Genomic DNA, 19,101 nt, shown 5'->3' with positions numbered 1-19,101 from the left:
AGGCTCCTCTTCCATATGACGCCTATGTAAAAGCCTTAATAAGGAATGGGTGGGGAGGAGTAAGAGTTACTTGTCTTTGAGGAACTAATGAAAACCCACCGCAGCCTACAGCAAGGGGATGGGCAGGATCAGAAGACCTCACCCCAGGTCAAGGGGTATACATCATCTTAATCAGAAAAACAGATAATGTCCCCATTTTCTGCCCTCACTACTGAGACTTGCAGAAGAGAAGAATTTGAGAGCTGAAGGTAGAGTAGATATTGATAAAATCCACCTGGAAAATCAGCCCCTGACCTAAATACAACCTATTATTAGAAGATTTGAAGTCAGAGGTGCACTGAGGGTACCCACAGCAACAACACATATCAAATTTCATGACTCCTGACTAGATTAACTCACCTCTCTTCCACATTAAAGCCTCCTGCAGAAAACAAAACGTAGGCCTGTTTCCAGGTAAAGACTATTATGTTCCAGTTGTTTTACATAAGATATGTGGCTTCAAAAAATAATTATAAAATACTAAAATAACAGAAATAATTCTGAAAGAGAAAAACAAAGTTGAAGGACTCACACTACCCAATTTTTAAGATTTACCATTAAACTAGTGCAATCAAGACGGTATGTTATATATTTGTTAACGACAGATACATAGAAATTTCTGGAAACAGATCAGCATATATACAGGAACATGATTTTTCACAAGATTGCCAGGGTAATTCAACTGAGAAAGGCAAGTTTTTTTTTCAACAAATGATGCTGAACAAACAATGACAGCTAGATGTCCAAATGCAAAAAAAGATGAACTTTAATACACATCTTACCCCATCATAGAAAAATGTACTCAAAACAGATCATAAACTTAAGTGTAAAACATAAAACGGTAAAACTTTTAGGAGAAAAATCTTTGTAATACTGAGTTAGGGAAGGAGTTTTTAAACACTTCACCAAAAGCAGGATCCATAAAGGAAAAAAAAAATTGAAAATTTGACTTTATCAAAATTAGCTATAGCTATTAGACACTGTTAAGATAATGAAAAGACAAGCTGAAGACTGGCAGAAAATATATGTAAAGGAAATTTCTGACTAAGGACTCTTATTCAGAATACATACAGAACTCTCAAAATAAGAAAACAAAAAAAAATGTTAAATGGGCAGAAGATTGAAATAGATACTTTAGAGAGGAAGATAGTGGAGTGTCAAATAAACATAAAAACATGCTCAACATCATTAGTCATTAGAGAAGTTCATATTAAAACCACAGTGTAATACCACTAGACACCTATTAGAATTCGGTAAATAAGCAAAACCCCTGACAACACCAAGTGCTGCTGCAGAGCAATGACAAAGGTACAACCACTTTAGAAAAGTCTGGTACATTTCTAAAAAAGTTAAATATACACCTACCACATGACCCAGCAATCCCACTTCTAAGTATTTACCAAAGGGAACTGAAAATGTATGGCCACACAAAAATCTGTACATAAATGTTACAGCACGGCAGCTTTATTTATAATCTCCCAAATTAGAAACAGTCTACAGGTTCTTCTACTGGTGAAGGGATAAACTAACTGTGGCATATCCATACAACAGAATATAACTCAGTCATAAAAGAAACAAACAAACAAACAAAAAACTACTATTGGTTCACATAACAGCATGGATAAATCCTAAATGAATTTTCTAAGTGAAAGAACCCAGTTCCAAGGCTGCACATGCTATTGCGTTTATATGACACATAGAAGAATATTATAGGAATAAAATTTACATCAGTGGTTGCCATACGTTGGACTATAGGAAGGAGTTTACTATAAAGGATAGCAAGTAGGAATTGCTGGCATGATGGAACTGCTCTGTGTCACAATTCCATGCATCTATTAAAATTATAAAACTGTGCTCTACAAACAGCAAATTTTAATGTATGAAAACTAAAATTAATGCAAAATTATTACTTGTTAACATTTCTCTGAAACACAAAAGACATAGCTTGGTACATACCAAGGAGTCTGAATATTCAAAACTCAGGAGACTGTGTCCTTCATATGTGTAATATTGAGCAAGTCATTGTTACTCAGTTGTCCTCTTTCCTGTTGGTCCTTTGAGGTTCTTCTGAACAGACCAATGCTCTTAGATCAGATCGTTAGCAGTGAAGTCACTGAGGCCCATGTAGACCTAGCAGGATGCTGAATCAAACTATAGGATTCTGTTTTCCAGGATCTGACCAAAAATTGGCATCTTACCAATTTCTCTAACCTTATCAACCTTGCTCTTAGTTCTTTAAGTAGATCCTCCCTTTGGCCTTAGAACCCTTATACATGCTCATCTCTTTCCTGTCATAATTTTCACCCCTCCTCATTTCAAGGTTTTTATTATCCTTTAGAAATCAGCTCAAATACCACTAATTCAGAAAGGTCTTTCCTGACTACATTCCTTACCTGACAACCCAAACTAGGTAACATTCTTTATGTATACACTCCTACAACATCCATGAAAGCCCTTATAACAACTGTAATTAATCAAATAACTAAGGAATTGGTAGTTTAGCATCCAGTTTCAAAAACTTTGAAAGAGAAGGAACCATATATTATTCACCACTGCATTTCTAGCAGCTAACACAGAACTTCACACAAAGTGGATGATTTATAAATATTTATGGAATGAATAAATAAATGGGTTTACTTCATTATTGGTATACAGATCAGTGCTTATTCATTCCAGTCTCATGCCTTTAAAATTTTAAACAAAAACAACAGCTCATTGTTGGCTTGCATTTAGTTCCTAGGTGCTTGTGATGGTTCACTTTATGTGCCAACTTGACTGGGCCACAGGGTGCCCAGACATTTGGTCAAATATTAATCTAGGTATGTCTGTGAGAGTGTTCTGGATGAAATTGACATTTGAATGGGTAGATTGAGTAAAGCAGATATTCCTTTCTAATGTGTGGTGGTGCCTTCATCCAATCAAAGCTTGAATACAACAAAAGGCTAACCCTTCCTCCTGACTGCATGAGGTGGGACATCAGTCTTTTTCTGTCTTTGGACATGAAAAAACAGCTCCTTTTGAGTCTTGAGACTGCGGGCTTTCATACTGGAATTTACACCATTAGCTCACCTGATTCTCAGGCCTCTGGACTCCACTGAAATAAAACTAGTGGCTCTCCTGGGTTTGCAGCTTGCTGACTACAGGTCTTAGGATTTCTTAGCCCCAAAATAGTGTGAGCCAAATATATTATTATATATATTATATTTTATAAATATATTATATTTATATAAATATATAAATCTATATATATAGACAGAAGATATCTATGTATATATAGAGATTTTTATATATATATATATGTGTATATATATATATATATAAATAGAGAGAGAGAAAGAGAGGGAGAGAGAGATATCTCCTCTGTTTCTCTAGAGGATCACAATACAGGGCTTACTACAAAAATTTCCCTTTATATAGGTTACTTATACCTACAAAACATTTATTTATATCTTCCAATCCATTTTTGCAGTATTAGTGTATTCTGACCATACTTCAAAGTACTAGATAAAAGTCTGTGTATGATTTTTTTGGTTGGGGCTCTAGAAAGAAGCAAATTAAACTGCTACCAAAGGAAATGCTAGAGTTATGCAAAAACAAACAAAAAATTCATGTGTCATTAAGAGAGGAATACCTTTCAAATGCAGGGACATTTGCAATATGCCAAAATGTGGCAAAAACTGTTACTGTCACTCAGGAATAACAATGAGGACTCAACATCTTTCTTTGACTTCTGTAAAACTAGAGAAATATTTATATATCATCTTTGAAATCCCAGCTTCCAGAAAAATGGCAACACACAATTGCCTCATTTCCTATACTCCTGATAACTGATCTTAAGATTAAGATGCATTACATAAATTATCACCTAACCTTTGAGGAGAGGGAGTACATCTTCTGAGAAAAGTCTTTTTAAATATTTATAACAGGTTCATTTTCATGTCAGTAAGAGCACTTCCCAAGAAAAGTACACTTCCAACTAAGAAGCTAGACAAAATAGATACTAGTAATTAAAAATACGACAATACAATAAAATAATCAGTTATTTAAAATAAATAGCATTATCATTACAAATTAAAGCATTACCTTAAAAAATTAAAAGAAGACCATGCATGGTTTACTGTAATTAACTGCTGTAGGCTTTAACATCTCCCCACTCTTTGGATGCTGTTAAACCATTCTTATAATTTTTAATAAAATAATACTACCAGAACACTCTACTGTAAGTTTGGGGTGAACAGTACAGTTATATTTCTTTAAGGCCACTGACTGTGTGAGAGAGAGCAAGACCAAGTATAGAAAGAAGAAAGAATCGATTGTGACTCATGTACCCCAAACAAATTTGTATTTTTCAGATACACTGTTTGACTCACTTATACTTTCTATTGAATAGTATAGGCATAAATTAACTCAATAAATATAGCATATTCTCCTTGTTATGGCCTTAAGAGTAAATGATAGAGCAATATCAGGAAAAATAATCAAATAGGACTCAGAGAGGAATAAAAAACTAGGAAAGATGACATCAAAGGATGCCCTCTCTCACCACTCCTATTCAATATAGTATTGGAAGTTCTAGCCAGAGCAATCAGGCAAGAAAAAGAAATAGAGTATTCAATTAGGAAAAGAGGAAGCCAAATTGTCTCTTTTTGCAGACGACATGATTGTATATTTAGAAGACCCCATCGTCTCAACTCAAAATCTCCTTAAACGGATAAGAAACTTCAGCAAAGTCTCAGGATACAAAATCAATGTGCAGAAATCACAAGCATTTCTATACACCAACAACAGACAAAGACAGAGCCAAATCAAAAGTGAACTCCCATTCACAACTGTTACAAAGAGAATAAAATACCTAGAAATACAACTGACAAAGGATGTAAAGGACCTCTTCAAGGAGGACTACAAACCATCACTCAACAAAATAAGAGAGGACAAAAACACATGGAAAAACATCCCATGCTCATGGTTGGGAAGAATCAACATCATGAAAATGGCCATACTGCCCAAAGTAATTTAAAGATTCAACGTTATCCCCATGAAGCTACCAATGACCTTCTTCACAGAACCAGAAAAAACCACTTCAAACTTCATATGGAACCAAAGAGAGCCCACATAACCAAAACAATCCTAAGCAAAAAGAACAAAGCTGGAGGCATCACGCTGCCTGACTGCAAACTATACTACAAGGCTACAGTAATCAAAACAGCATGGTACTGGTAACAAAACAGAAACATAGACCAATGGAACAGAATAGAGGCCTTGGAGGCAATGCCACACATCTACAACCATCTGATCTTCCAGAAACTTGACAAAAACAAGCAATGGGGAAAGGATTCCCCGTTTAATAAATGGTGTTGGGAAAACTGGCTAGCAGTGTGCAGAAAGCAGAAACTGGACCTCTTCCTGACACCTTACACTAAAATTAACTCCAGATGGATTAAAGATCTAAACGTAAGACCTAACACCATAAAAACCCTAGAAGAAAACCTAGGCAAAACCTATTCAGGACATAAGCATAGGCAAGGACTTCATGGCTAAAACACCAAAAGCAATGGCAACAGAAGCCAAAATAGACAAATGGGATCTAATTAAACTCCAGAGCTTCTGTACAGCAAAGGAAACAATCATTAAAGAGAACTGGCAACCAAGAGAATGGGAAAAAATTTTTGCAATCTACCCATCTGACAAAGGGCTAATATCCAGAATCTACAAAGAACTACAACAGATTTACAAGGAAAAAAAAAAAAAAAACCCATCCAAAAGTGGGCAAAGGATATGAACAGACACTTTACAAAGAAGACACTGATGAGGCCAACAAACATATGAAAAAAGGCTCATCATCACTGGTCATTAGAGAAATGCAAATAAAAACCATATTGAGATACCATCTCACACAAGTTAGCATGGCAATCATTAAAAAATCTGGAGACAACAGATGCTGGAGAGGATGTGGAGAAATAGGAACACTTTTACACTGTTAGAGTATAAATTAGTTCAACTATTGTGGAAGACAGTAGGGTGATTCCTCAAGGACCTAGAACTAGAAATATCATTTGACCCAGCAATCCCATTACTGGGTATATACCCAAGGAATTATAAATTGTTCTATAATAAAGACACATGCACACTTATGTTCACTGCAGCACTGTTTACAATAGCAAAAACCTGGAACCAACGCAAATGTCCATCATCGATAGAATGGATAAAGAAAATGTGGCACATATACACCATGGAATACTATGCAGCCATAAAAAAACGATGAGTTCGTGACCTTCATAGGGACATAGATGAATCTGGAAACTATCATTCTCGGCAAACTGACACAAGAACAGAAAACCAAACACCGTTTGTTATCACTCATAGGCGGGTGTTGAACAATTAGAAAACGCGGACACAGGGAGGGGAGCATCACACACTGCAGACGGTGGGAGGGGCTCAGGTAGGGACAGCGGGGCTGGAGAGGAATAATGAGGGGAGAAATACCAGATATAGGTGATGGGGGGATGAAGGCAGCAAACCACCTTGCCATGTATGTACCTATGCAACAATCCTCCATCATCTGCATAGGTGCTCCAGAACCTAAAGTACAGTTAAAAAACAAACAAACAAACAAACAAAAAAAACTAGAATAGAAAGAAATAGAGAAAGAGGCTCCATGGTTTGAATTATAAATGGAGCAGCAATTCCCCACTTTCTGTTATGATTCAGAATATTATCACGTTATTCTGTACTTGTTTTGTTATCCACTGGTTTTAAAAAAGAAGAATACTTACATTTTTAACTCTCTGAAGATACTAAAGTTCAAGAAATTATTTCTTTGGGTTATGATCAGTGTAACATTAGTGAAACAAAGTTTGTAGGAGGGATTTCCCATTTCTGCTCTAAACAATACACTTAAACTTACTGATGTCTCATGTAATTCTCTCCCCCTGGCCCTTTATGAGTCTCCTACAAATAGTACAATATGAATGAAAAATACACTTTTCTCTAGGAAAAACTGTGTGCCACTAGTGAAAGGTCCTAAAATGACAGCAGAAGAGAAAACTCATGCAACAGCAATCCAAAATTACTGATCACTGATTTCTACTTGAAAGCAGTACACAAGTTGAGCATTCCTCTTCCAAAAATCTGAAATCAAAATCCAAAATACTCCAAAGTCTGATGCTTTTTGAGCACTGACATAACACAAGTGGAAAATGCCATACCTCATGTCATGGGACAAGCCAAAGTCAAAACGCAGGCACATCACACACAGTTTATTTGCGTTCCCAAGGGAAAAATAAAATTACCTTCAGGCTATAGGTATAAAGTATGGATGAGACATAAATGACTTTCATGTTTAGACTTAGGTCCCATTCGCAAGATCTCTCATAATGTATATGAGAATATTCCAAAATTGCAAATATGTATATCCCGATCTGAATCATTCTGATCCCATACATTCTGGATAAGGGATACTCAACCTGTATTAATTCAAGTTGCTCTGCATTCAGAAGTAGATAATGAACCAAAACTCTCAAGTACTAAACACTCAACATAAAGACAATGAAATACATATTTGGAAGGTGACTTAATTGGTAGATATTTTAGAGCAATTTTGCTTTCTGGAGGGAGGTAATGATTCGGGGGATGTAATGCATTTGTCTTTTAAATCAGAAACATGTGTAAGGTATGTTGATTAATTTTCTTCCTCAGGAAGTCAAGCTAAATATAAAAATGGGAAATAAACATAATTATCCTGCTATGCTTAAATGTTTGAGTCCCTCCCAAAATTCATGTTAAAATCCTAACCTCCAAGATGATGGTATAAGAGGCAGGGCCTGTAGGAGGCAATTAAGTCATGAGGGCAAAAACTTCATGAAAGTGATTAATGTTCTGTAAGAGACACCAGAAAGCTAGCTCATCCCTTTTTTTTTGAGAGACGAAGTCTCGCTCTGTCACCAGGCTGGAGTGCAGTGGCGCGATCTCAGCTCACTGCAACCTCTGCTTTCCAGGTTCAAGCAATTCTCCTGCCTCAGCCTCCCAAGTAGCCGGGACTACAGCCACACGCCACCACGCCCAGCTAATTTTTGTATTTTTAGTAGAGACGGGGTTTTACAATGTTGACCAGGGTGATCTTGATCTCTTGAACTTGTGATCCACCCACCTCGGCCTCCCAAAGTGCTGAGATTATAGGCATGAGCCACCGTGCCTGGCAGCTCATCCATTTTATACCATGTGATGACACAACACAGCAAGGTGTCATCTACAAACAAAGAAACAGGACGTGACCAGACTTCAAATCTGCCCATATCTTGAACTTGGACTTTCCAGCATCCAGAATCACAAGAAATAAATTCTGTTGCTTACAAGCTACCTAGTCTATTGCATTTTGTTACAGCCGCCTGTATGGACTAAGACACAAGCTGACATTTATGCCTAGACTATGTAGAAGCACAATCTCTATGGATTTACCCATTTATCCCTTGCTCAAATTCTGTAAATTAAGATACTAATATCACTTCCATTTCACTGATGAAGAAATAAGGGTTTTGAGGGTAAGTAGCTTGCTAAGTGAGACAACTAGTAAATGGCAGAAGAAGAAACAGAATTCTATTCATTTCAAAGTTCCTCTTCTTGATTATTGTGTTAAATTGCTTCTGAAAATATCAAAGAGTATAAGATAGAGTGTGAGGCCCAATATTAAACACCAAAGTTCTTAAAACTTGGCTAAACCAGGCAAGTGATGCTAACTTTTGCAACTGAATTAGCTGAAAATATTTAGCAATTGAATTAGCTGAAAATATTGTTCTGGAAGAAATAATATTGTAACTTTTAAGGTCTTCTAACTGAATATGCTACTTTTCAAATTTCACTTTCTTGAGGGTATTAAAATTCCTGTTTGTTTGCTACAAATCCTTTACTAAAAATCACTTATCTCAATATTGAAATTCCGGAAAACTCAATAGATGGCAGGTGTTTGCAATAATTTTGCTGAAATTATTATATAATTAACATTAGAGTCTAATCACCTACAGCTCCTGAATTCACTAAATCTGGATCTGTAGTTAATTACCTGTTATGTATTAGAATACTTTTTCTGTAAATATGAAGCTTGCTCTCACAAGTTTCATTTTATTTGGTTACCCCTTCTACTATGTTAAATGCAGAATTATGATTTTAACCATAAATATCCTCCAATTTTATGCTTTTCAATTGTAAGTATCCATATTTTTTTCCACATTTATTACCAGTTACCTTGATATTTATGGGATTAAAAAACTTAAATTATATGTAAGATTAGCAGTTTATCCATTCTGAATTCTGAAGACTGAAATCTCATTATTACCTAGAAGGTAAACTCTAAATGTATAATGTGTTGATGCTAAATTTCACCAAATAGTAATGAGATGTGTTTTGATGCTAAATTTCACCTAGAACCTAAACTTTCTAAAATAGGTGGGGTGTACACGCTGACACATCTGCCTATCGCTTTATTAAACAAATGATTAAATTCTTACAAAAAGCCACGTATTAAAAATGTTTTTATATAAGACGAGAAGTAGAAAAAGTAAAACACTAACAATTCTTACTCAATATAGCTTGTCTTATTTTGGGAAAACAAACCTAGACCTCCCTTTCTTAGGAACAAAATTACCCATCCAATAAGGTAAAGAAAGTAGAAGAGAAAAAACAAAAAAAAAACAGGCAATATAATTAATACTTCTAATCAGGGAACAAATATTATCTATGTATTTACCAGGATAAAAAAACTATTAAGTAAAATTGATAATTAAAATGAGTTCAGGAGTTTGGCCAAAATGTAGAATACAATTTGTCCCTGAATTTGGACTAAGGTGTAGTAATTTCATGCTTTTATGAACTGTCCCCCCTTTGTTAAAACATAGCAGGAAAATATGGAATTCTAAATAAAAAGCAAAATTAGCCATTCAAGAATAAGATAAACATATCAAAGTATCAGAAATGGAAAAGAAGTGTAAAAATCTCTAGTTTGCCAAGGAAATATTCAAGGCAACCTGCAGATTTGCTGAGGGAAGTAAAGGGAATACAAATTCTCCCACTTCTAGCAACAGGACTACTCAGGCTCACTGCTTGGAACAAGGAGCTAGACCTAGGGCATGCCCTATTAATAATGAAAGAAAGATGAAACGAAAAGCACTGCTGACTACCACCCAGGGCTGTGGCTTTTAAGAAGCAGCAGGGACCACATAAAGTTAGCCTCAATAAAGATAGGAACTAAACCTAAAAAGATGATGGGTCAGTGACTGAATTTGCAAAATCGCTAGTATCAGCTTGGAGTAGAAACTTCGTATCTCAATTTTTAGCCCTCATTTAGATCATACTGGGGATGGGGAATGATGGAGGCAATCAATAACAATTAGACAGCAGGAAGGGCAAAGAGGTAGAAACGATAATAGAGAGGAGATCCAAAAAAGAGAGTGAAAAAAATTATAAAACTTATAACGCTTAGAAACAGAGCAACAAAATCAATGATCAGAATATGAATATGTATTCATATCCAAATTAATTTATAAAACTGCCACAGAATTAAAAGAAATGTATTTGTAATAAGTATAAAATTAATTTTTAAAAGAAATTATTTAACAAAGTTTAAATCTAATAAAATTGGAAAGAACCAGAGAAATCTTGTTTATAGGAACTTCTGCCAGAAAAAATGTAGTAGGTGGCAGCAGCCCAAAACTTCCATTGCAAGAACTAGAAAAAAAAAATGAATAAATTACAAAATTTATCTTTTTCAAGATATGAGAGGGCTTGTTGAAGCAAGAAGATAAGATGAATTAGAATTTCAAAGGATAAGAGCTCTTCCAAAGTAGGCAAAAGAATGACCCACTAATTTCTTCTCAGGGGTTATTTGCTAATTTGGGAAGCCTATACTGATTTTAGTTACAGACTGAGAATCAGGTTTGGCCCACCCTCAGGGACTCTACCAGGAGAACCAAACCAGCAAGGCTTTCAAGGGGTCAGTTATATTCCTTTTATAAAGCAAAGTGCCAACATGGGGTGTCCCGAACAGGAGGCTGAATTTCCTCAAGGCACATTTACTTATATTCTGAGTCATGCTTAAAAAGTTGGGGAACTAGGCCAACTGCATCTAAAAGCCAACATGAAATCTCTCATAGTCAGTATGTTGGAAACAAAATTCTGCTAAAGGCAAGGTGCTTGCTTTAAACACATAACTCAGAAGATTTTCAAGAATGTGAAGGTATGAAGGGCAGGAAGCTAAAGAGTTAAACACAAATTTCTTATGTTGGGGGGAAGAACTGAATTACCAAGGGTCTTCACAACTGAAAAGACTCTTCTGAGTCTCCAACCAAAAGCTTAAGAGAACCACATGAAAATAATAGAAATAAACCAGGGGTCTTAATAATATTATAAAAAAATACAAGCCCAGCTTGATGACTGACTGCATCAGCACCCTCACCCTATCGGTACAAGGTTTTCATGTTGTTATTTTGTTTTAATTAGAAAGCCTATTCTGATAAAAGATATCACTTAGAAATTTATAATCATTTAACATACACTTAGACATAAAAAATAAAAAATTATTAAATAGTAAAAAGTCAGGAATATAGATTGATAATCTAGAGAAAACAAAGATAATTGATGCAGAGGAATAATATACTTTTGCTAGTATAAACTAACGATGACTAATATGTTAAAGAAAGTAGAGCAGATGGATAAAAATAGATAAAAGAATTACAATTTTAAAATATAACCTATAAAAAGAAATAAAATTCCATTCTAGAACTAAAAAAAATACAATATTTGACACTAGAAACTCTGAATGTATTCAACACCATTCTTATTAGAACAGAAGACAGGATTAGAAATTCAAAACAAGTTGATAGAAAATATCCAAACTGAAGCACAGAGAAAAAAAAGAAATAGAGAAAACAGAAAAAAATTAAAAAGATGTGTGGAACACTGTTAAAAGGTACAACATACATGTAATTGTGGTCTCCAAAGAAAAAGAATGCATCAAATAAAAAGAGTGAATAAACTGGAGGCACTACAGACTAAGGCTTTTCCAAACTTCTGAAAAGCATCAATCCACAGATTTAAGAAACTCAATAAATATAAAATACAAAAATACCCAGAAACCACATTTTGGCACATCATGCCAGAAATCCAAAGACAGAAAACCTTAAAAGGAACCAGAGAAAAAAGGCATTATCTCCAAAGAAGCAAAAATAACACTTCAAGAAGCTTTCAACACAAACTAAAAAAGATTTGCAAAAAATGAAAAACAATGCTATTCTCTTAAGTTTTTTTTTGTCTTAGACAACATATTCTTTTATCAAAATTTTATATTAACATGTAATGAATTCATTATTAAATACATGAATATATATATTTAAAATTTATCTGTTTAAATTTCAAATATAGCAAACAAATTTTGATAGCAATAACTGACATAAAAGTAGAGGACCTCAATTTTTCATACCCCACATCTAATATGTCAGATCAATCTTGAAACATAAATTAGGATACACTTTTCACTTACACTGATACTTCACCAAATCAAATCCAAGCACCACTGTCTCTCACTTCAATTACTGTACTAGTACTTAGTGGTTTCCTTAGAAGGATAAATTGCTATTTACTAAAAAGGAAAAGACTAAGGGAGCAGCAAAATGCAGGCTAGAAGTCAGAAGTCTAATTTTGAACATGTTCAACATTAGAAACCTATGCAAAGAAGTTGAGTAAGCAGTTAGATTTATAGGTCTAGATTCAGAGAAGAGGTGCTGGCTGCATAAATAATATTGGGTCCACTGAGATATACTTGATAATTAAGACCATTAATGAGCTTTATGTAAAAAGCAAATGTAAACAAAGAAAAGCGATCCAAGGTTTGAACCCTGATGTATTTCAAGATCAAAGGCTGGTGCAATGGTTGAGTGTTCCTGCCAAAACTCATATTGGAAGCTTAATTCTCAGTATAGCAATGTTGGGGGGTAGTCCCTTTAGGAGGTGAATAGGTTATTAAGGTAGATTAATATGTTTCCCTTAAGATTAGATTAGATCTCCAGGGAATGGATTAGTTCCCAAGAAAGCAGGCGAGTTATGAAGTGAGGTTGCCTCTAGCACTAAGTCTCTTTGCATGCGCCTGCTTCCCCTTCCACTTCTCTGCCATACTGTCACATAGCACAAGGCCCGCATCAGAAGCCATGCAGATACCAGTACCATGCTCTTGGATTTTCTAGCAACCAGACTTATGAGGCAAACAAACCTCTTTTCTTTAAAAATTACCCACCCTCAGGTATTCTGTTATAGAAACACTAAATGGACTAACATGATTGGTAAGATACGAAGAAAAAGTCACTAGTATGGTAAGAGGAGAGAACCAAGTCAGAAAGTGAAGAAAGTGTTGCTAGAAGGGGGGTGGGGTGGGCAGTAGGAGACAAATCATGTCAAGTATTTCAGCTGTGTTGAGGAGTGAGCACTGGGTTTAGCAACATGGAGGTTTCCGAATACTGGTGGAGTGGAAAATAAAGCTTGATTATACTCTTAACAGGATCATGAATGCATGAGATGAGCAATAGTAAATATGGACAGAATTTTTCGAAGCATTTGCTGTAAAGGGGAGCAGTGAAGTTGAGTAGTAGTTGAAGAATGATGCAGGTTGAGGGAGTGTTTTAAAAAGGGAACTAGTACAGGATATTTGAATAATGATGGGAAAGTGTAAAGTGCTATAAATATGTCATTGAGTAGGTGAGAGGGGTGGGATCTGGTAAATAAGTGAATGGAAAAGGAGCACAGATGGTTTAACCGTAATTAGAGTATAGATCCATACTCTATATCCCTAGTTAATGTAAGGCAGACAATATAGATGTAAATGCAGGAGCGTTAGTACAGTAGATGTTCCAGTGAATGTGTAGATGTTCTCTTCTAAATATATATACGTGTGTGTATATGCTATTTATTTAAATACTTTTTATTATATAGGAAGCCAATTTAATAGCTAAGAGTAAGTGTTGGGAGGTGGGCAGGGAGATATTAGAGGCTGAAAAGAGGGAAGGGTGAAATAGTCATCTAGGTGAGCAAAAGAATGGACGGTTACTGTTTCTCAGAGTGTGATATGGGAACCCTAGGAACCTCTGAGAACTTTTCAAGGAGTCTGTGATGTCAAAGTTATTTTCAAAGACATACTAATACAGTATTAACTCATTTCACTCTCATCTACTTCTGAAGGTATGGTGGAGCTTCCAGGGGCTACATGATATGAGGTATTGTAAGAGATTGAATGCACAAACAGTCCAATCAGGATTTTTGTTAGGATTGTATTGAAGCTATAGGTTAACTTGTGGGAATTGGCCTGTTTACAATATCGAATCCTCTAATCCATAAAAATGACATATTCCTCCAGTTACTTAATTTTTTTTTTTCAGTTTTTCTTAATGTTTTGGTTTCCAGTGTACAGATTGAACACATCTTTGATTAGATTTATCACCAGGTATTTGGCTTATTTTGTGCTATTGTAAAAGAAAACTGTCTGTACATGCATTAAAGAAGTTTGATAACTGTTGCTAAAGAATAAAAATTGTACAAAACTAGAGTGTGTAAAAAATATGTGTGTATATCCATATATCTCTTCTTATGTTCAAACTACATAGATTTCATAAAAAGGAAATTCACAAGAAGGGTCATCTATGGGGTGTGTGTGTGAGTAGAGTAGATCTCAATTCGAAAGGATACTCAGGGCCTTTATATGTGGATTATTTGTTCTTTAAAACAAGACAGAAAACTCAGATTAGAAGCAGATATGACCAAAAAAAAAAAAAAATGGGTAGGTACATGTATGTTTGCTTTCCTGTTTACTTTCCATTTCATTGAAACGCTTTAAGGGATGAAAACAATCTAACATTTCTCCCATAAATTGCTTTCTTATAAGGATTTCTTCTCCTTTGGGGCCATTAATTTTTTTCTTTCAATTCCTGTGACTTTTATTGTTTGTGAGCTGTGTCCCTCTAAGCGGCAACTTAACCAACATATCAATTGAGATTGAATTCAAAATTTTTTTCTCCTTTCCAAATAAATATTAACTTTGATAGTCTCTGAAAGAATGACAGCTATTCCACAGTTGAAACTTTGATTTATAGAAGAGAGGCAAAAGGTGACCTCCTATGACTCTCATCAAATAACATAAATCTACTGCTATTCAAAAGATTTTCCATTTGATAAAAATTAATTTCAACATATACAATAACCAAAATACTGGTTTAAAACTAATCCTTTTCATCTATAACTATACAATCTACATACATAAATTGTTCTACAAAAAGCAACTATGGACTACTTAAAAATCGAACACGGCTAAAGCAATAAAAATTATCAGTGTCCATAAAATTATAATGTTAAGTTAAAATATAAATAGTTATTCATTAATTCAAGAAATAATTTCTAAGTTCTTATGGTATTATAAGTCCTGAATACAAAGAAGAAAAGAAAGGCAAATACTCTGTTCATGCCAATAGATGGGCAAAAAGTCAAAAGAAATGAATGAACAAAATAGTTCCAGATCATGAAAGAATACTGAAAATTAAGAATAAAGACAACTAAATGGGGTGATGTGATTTAAGACAATGACTGGGTAGGGGACTTCTAAAGACTCAGTGAATAAGGAAAGCTCTCTGAGGAGGTAACATTAAAGATAGTACCTAAGTGATAACAGGGCGAGTAGCCATACAAAAATATGCTGGCTGGAACATGGCCTATTTTAGAATATAATAACGGCAATGTTGATGAAGAGCGATGTGGAAGGAGAAAGTATACAGGATAAGGTCAAAGGCTAGGCAAGGGGTAGACCATGTAGAGCTTTTATTCTAAACATAGTAAGTTTTATTCTAAACATAGTAAGAAGCCATTGGCAGATTTTAAGCAGGGAAGTGACATGATCTGATAACTTTGCTTTGTGAAAATAAGAGCAACAACCATAGCAACAACAAGAGCGGTTAGGAATCTAGTGCTGTAGTAGTTCAGGCAGTAGAAAATGGGAGTAGTAGTGATGGAGAGAGAGAAGTGGAGGTATTTATCTTGGAGACGGAACCAAAGTATCTGGTGAACTGAATGTAGACAACAAATGAAGCTGATGAATCAATGGTGACTCCTATATTTTTGATAAAAATTAATGACTTCCCATTTTAAATATTTAATTTTTTATCGTTAGCTATTTTCACAATAGTGGTATATCATAAACACCCCAAAACTCTGTGGCTTAAAATAACAATCATTTTAGCTTTCTTCTGCATCTGTGTTCTTGTTGATCTACTCTAGGGTTGGAGACAAGTTGCAGGTTGGGTCCCATCTGCTCCATAGCTCTCTCAGGTTCCTTGGATCAGCTCTAGCAAGATCTTGTCCTTCTCTTTGTGGTGGAGAAACACAAGAAGACAAGCTCAACTTTAAGCTTCTGTTTGGGTCATGTCTGTTAACAATCCACTGGCCAAAGCAAATCTTAATGGCGGAGCCAGAATTAAAAGACAGAGAAGTACACTTTTCCTCTAGTGAAAAGACCTGCAATATCTTAGGACAAAGACCACAATTAGATGGAGGTAGAAAGAATAGAGCCAACAATAGAGACAAATGAAACAACTGTAAAAGGCTACCAGTTTCTGGAAAGCTCCAAATCATTTTTCAAGATAACTATGAGGAACATGTAATTCTTCTTCTCAGTTTTATTAAGCAATTAAGTAAACATTTTCAAACTCTATTTTATCATTAAAGACTATATTTAGGTAAACATGTGCATAGTAGAAAGAAAATGGCATTAGAAATATTTCTGAGATAGGTTAGCATAATAGATATGGGTTTGAAATTTGAAACAATGAAAATTATATGGTCAAAGACACTACTAAAACAGCTAGAGGGTAAAGACAGGCAACCCATTGGAACACACTTCAAAGAGATTTTGTTCATTTGTTTGTTTATAGAGATGGGGTCTCACTGTGTTACCAGGCTGGTCTCAAATTCCTAGGTTCAAGCGATCCTTCCACTTTAGCCTCCCACAGGTATAAGCTAACACAACCAGCCAAAGAGATTTTTAAATGCAAAAAAAAGTATTTAGTTATCTTGTTTCATAAAAATCAAACTATTTTACGCTAAAAACAAAGACCTAAAAGCAAACTGCAATAAAATCATACCCTTAACATATATCAAACAAAAGTTTCATATCTCTACTGTTCATGTAAAGCTTTTACTAAATGCTAAACAAAAATAGGAATGTTCTCATTTATCCATATCCCCTACAAGCTTTAATGTCTCATACACTTAAAAATAATTCATGAAAGAATGAGCACAATGCACTCTGTTGAGGTTATAGAAATATATGTTAGATGAGGCATAACCAAATTATCAAAAGTTTCTAAAGCTAAGCAGAGAAATTTGAATTTGTTATGTGGGTTATCACAGGCTCAAGGAATGTCCTAAAGAAAATACTGTTTTACTATGGTTAGTTAGACAACTATGAGAAAAATGAAGCAAGTAGATCGACTAGAATGGGTGAATAAAAATTGTAGAGTACGGTAAATGATTCAAGGACTATCCCAAGAAAAAGATGAAGTATTTTAGACTAGAATATTATGACAGAAGATAGTCAAAGAAAACTCTAGAATTCTGCCTAGGACAGTGCTTCTCAAAGCACTCTAATGCGCACAGGATTCACTTAGGGATCTTATTAAAAAGCAGATTCTGATTCCCTAGACCTGAGAGTCTGCATTGTTAACAACCTCCCAGCGGACGCTAATATCAATGATCCTAAGATTACTTTTTTATTAGCAGAAAAGAGCCTATGAAATAAGAATCATTATAGAGCTTAGATAAGGAGTCAGTTTCCCCAGATTTCTAGATAATAATTAAGCTTCCTATTACATGCTTTCTTATCATCCTGTTTCTTCCTTCTTATCACTTACCAAAGGTGTTTTCTTAACAGGTATTTTTGTGATTATTTGTTCAATGTATTTTCCCTCACTTAATTTAGTGTTCTGCTTGGCTCACCAGTTTAGCCCTAATAGTACATATCTGGCACACAGTTGACACTGAATACTTGTTTAAGAAATGAATGAATCATCAATGAATAGAAATGCTTCAAGAGAAGCTAGTTTAAACATAGGTTAGTGAGGGACTACCAAGTGATATGATATCTATTGATCAGAATGATGATAAGGCTGTTGAGGCAGATTTGACTGCTATCTTATTAGCAATTGCTATTTATTAGCAATCAATTCTGTGTCAACAGCTTTATCTATGCATTGGTAGCCATCTAAGTAAATAAATTAATTGAAGGCATATGTATAAAGAGAGAAGACCTAAGCTTGTGAGGAAAACACCCAGAGAGAACCCAGAGGAAGGTCCACCAAAGAATGGAGTCAGTGGGAGATTCTAAAAGGAAAAAAGTGCAAATAAAACAAAAAAATCTCTAAAATACGTCATTTAAAGGCTAAATGCAAATTGAGCAATAAGTTCACAGGCAATAATGCATAAACATCTTTCTGTAAATGTGTACAGATGAACGTTAGATTTCAGTAAGCCAAATAGAAAGATAGGAAAGAGGAAGGGAAACTAATAGGGAAGAGGAAGCAGCACTTGTAGATACAGACTTTACACAGTATGAGAGCAAATTTTGGAAGTGATAAACAATACAGTGTTTTTCTCCAGAGGAATAAAAAACATATTTGTCTTTGAAAATGAGTAGGAGCCAGGCTGGCATATGTAAACACATGAACTGGTCCTGGTATAGAATAATAGAACATGGTAAAGACTGAATCAAATTAGAGCATACACAGCTCATATAAAGACATCAGCTGACTCAAAGGAATGAGAACCCAGTATTGTCAAAATTTCCAGGTGTGTTTTTTCTTCAAGAAAAAGCAAAAATCTGAATATGTATGTGAAATTTACTGAATTGCGAAAAAAAGAAACATAACTACAAGTTGAGTACTCAACTACAAGGGCACCACTTTACTCTCTTTGATCTAAAAGGATTCCAAGTTATCAAACAATAAATTAGATTGCAGAACAAAACTAAGAACTTCAAAGGTGTAAGTA

At 34.9% G+C, this 19,101-nt stretch overlaps 1 protein-coding gene across 2 annotated transcripts in view; it reads right to left on the bottom strand.

Moving 5' to 3' along the window:
* The window catches only part of ANKRD50 (ankyrin repeat domain 50), a 48,846-nt gene that overhangs the window by 21,665 nt on the left and 8,080 nt on the right, over positions 1–19,101 (bottom strand). Inside the window, exon 1 of one of the 2 annotated variants that reach the window (XM_032292352.1) lies at positions 3,671–3,675. The exons of the other annotated variant lie outside the window; for it this stretch is intronic. The gene's annotated coding sequence lies outside the window, so the exon portion shown is untranslated. Of the gene's footprint in view, positions 1–3,670; positions 3,676–19,101 lie in introns of those variants that run through there. 2 annotated transcript variants of the gene reach the window in all.

This window comes from Sapajus apella, unplaced genomic scaffold (assembly GCF_009761245.1).
Source record: "Sapajus apella isolate SASKATOON/1434 unplaced genomic scaffold, GSC_monkey_1.0 scaffold27, whole genome shotgun sequence".
Lineage (NCBI taxonomy): Eukaryota > Metazoa > Chordata > Mammalia > Primates > Cebidae > Sapajus > Sapajus apella.
This window is presented reverse-complemented; position numbering and strand designations above follow the sequence as displayed.